The 2570-nt window shown below is 43.5% G+C and overlaps 1 long non-coding RNA gene across 1 annotated transcript; it reads right to left on the bottom strand.

Annotated features, from left to right (window-relative positions):
* Window positions 1–401: 401 nt before the first annotated feature.
* Window positions 402–2072, bottom strand: LOC112956801. The gene is made up of 2 exons (XR_003251108.1): window positions 1921–2072; window positions 402–581 (listed from the first exon to the last, which is right to left on the bottom strand). It is a non-coding gene; the product is annotated as an uncharacterized LOC112956801 (long non-coding RNA).
* Window positions 2073–2570: the final 498 nt, after the last annotated feature.

Genomic DNA, 2570 nt, shown 5'->3' with positions numbered 1-2570 from the left:
CAGGATGACCCCATAAGCATGGGTAAATGGAATCGTGTTCCAGTTAAGCAAACCGAGAAATATGTAAAATATCAACATTTCAAGCAGGATTTTTCTTTCAGAGAAATAAAAAGAAAAGTAAAGTTAAAAATCCATGTATTTAACTTTGAACAGGAGCTATTTATGGCCCATGTTTTAGGAGCTCTGCTCAGTTCAGAATGAAGACAGGATAACCAAATGGTAGAGTACAAGAATTAATTTTGGTCCCCAAAGCCTCTTTCAGAAATGGATACCCAGTTAAAGCAATGCTAATAAAATGGAACATTTGGCAGACAAGATATAACTCATGCTGTAAGAGGAAGCTCGGAAGATACACAAAAACAGGCAATTGCATGATGACAAATAATAATACGTGCTACAAGTAAATCATGTGTTGGAAGCTGACTATTATACTTAGGCCTACTAGGCTGCTAGGTATAAAGGAAGAAAGCACAGAATGAGAGAAAAAAATGCAGCAAAGCCAAGTGATTTATTTGGATGTCGTTGAAGAGGAGGTGGAGGTGAATCTTTATTCTGAAGTTACATGTAATGATGTTGAAGCCCTGTTGGATAAAAGGTATTAAAATGGTGGTGAAGCAACTCAAGAAATAAAGATTCCAATATTTCATGGGAGCAAATGGAATTCATTGGCTATTCTGAAAGGGTCCTAAGAATGAAACACAATTCCAGCCTACCATAATTTATCATTAAAGGTATGTCATTTATCATTAAAACAGCCACTCCGCTGAATAACTGGAAAACGGCCCACATTGTAACAATCTTTAAAAAAGCTCTTAAGGCTCGCCTCGAGAAGGAAAAATTGGAGAACCTTAATTCAGTAATGGGGAAAATAGTTCAGAAAATCACTTAAGCTAGTTATAAAACACCTGTGTAGGAGAGAGAAAAAAAAACAGAATGAATAAATTGCAAGTCAGCACAGATAAATTGATACCCCTATCAATGAGGAAAAATTGTGCTTTCCTGGCCTGTTCAGATGTTACAAAAAGAGTTGGCAAAATATTGAATAGAAGAGACTCAGCGGATATACGTTTACAGAGACGTCCGATAATGCCATTCGCAGAGGCTTTTAAGGAAACTCGGTAACCCTGGGGTAGGAGATAAAGTCTTTGTTATGGATTAAAGGAAAGCGAGATAAAAGGATGGGGATAAATGGCAGATCGTTGGGATGGAAAAGTGGCAGCAGTGTGATGCCACAGGGAGCACGCCGGCGGATCACTGCTAGGATTAATTTCACTTTTTCTCCATCCCCATCTATTTATTAATGACCGGGAGGAGAGGGAGTACAATGAGACGGCCAAACTGCTGACAGTGCAAAGCTGGTAAATGAGATAAAGCCAAGGGGCCTGTAAATAACTCCTGGGACTTTTTGCCAAACTAGCAACAGGACAGGAGATGTTTGGCGTGAGCGACTACAGAGACACAGCTATAAAATGAGCTGCACACGCTCCTTGGCAGGCCCAGAACCAACGATGGGAGAACCTGGAGGCCAACCTAGTTGGCCTTTCTGAGAAGAGAACCAGGGCATTTTGTTGCTCACTCACAATTAACTGGACAATTTCAAAACACCAGACAGTACCAAGTGTCTTGTGTTTATGTATTTAACATGTTTGGGTTTCGTTTTATCTGAATGTTTTTCAGTCTCTGGTGGTGCTCACTTCACCCAGGGAGGTACCACCGCTGCGACAGGCCCTGTCTGCCTCTCTCGTGGTATCCCAGAGAAATCTTGGCAAGCAGATGGCCCCGAGTGGTGTGGCCAGCTAAGCAGTCTGTCAGAGCCGCCTTCCCTCGCCCAGCCTCGGAGCCAGAGGACTCCTGCTGCGGGAGCTTTTATATTTCTTCATAAAAAAGACTGATGACACGTTAAAGAGAGCCTCTGCTTACCGCGTGCGGAGGAAAATGAACAGCCGGCTTTTATTGCAGGGCATTTTTCACAGATTACAGTCACGATGGGGGGGTTTTTGTTGCAAGTTCACGTTGGCCAACCCCCTTGAAACGTTTCCACTCCTTCCTCTGACTCTGCAGGTGTGAAAGGAGGGAGGAAGAGGAGGGAAATCTCTAAGTTTCCCAAGGCGATGGGTAGACCCCACACGCCTGCCCCGAATCCCTCTCTTTGCTCATACTCAACCTCCAGTGAAGCAGAGAGGGGGAAATCTCCCTTCCTGTAACCGAGTTACACATGAGTGGAAAGGGGAATTCTCTTCCTCACCTCCTCAGGCGACTAGGGCTGTCCCCTGGGGATGGCATAACTCAATCAGGACACTAAACACAGCAGCAAATATCCTAAGGGCACACAACACAGAAATGCGAATCATTGCTACCCAGCCTGACCTTCCCTGCTACACACACGTGCCCTGCTCTTCATTCCTTAACATTTAGAGTATCTTTTGAACACAGGTGAGCAAGACGTGTGTGATATTCAGAACCCAGTATATTTTCCCCTGCTACTAATTTCTTCTTGATTCCTCAGAGAATTATTTGCTTTATCTATTCCGGAGTATGATCAGCTGTTTTCACAGCCACATTGCACAAGG

The sequence above is a fragment of the Nothoprocta perdicaria genome, unplaced genomic scaffold (assembly GCF_003342845.1).
Source record: "Nothoprocta perdicaria isolate Ctin4 unplaced genomic scaffold, notPer1 scaffold_67, whole genome shotgun sequence".
Classification (NCBI taxonomy): domain Eukaryota; kingdom Metazoa; phylum Chordata; class Aves; order Tinamiformes; family Tinamidae; genus Nothoprocta; species Nothoprocta perdicaria.
The sequence above is the reverse complement of the archived record's forward strand: the minus strand, read 5'-3'. Positions and strand labels throughout refer to the sequence as shown.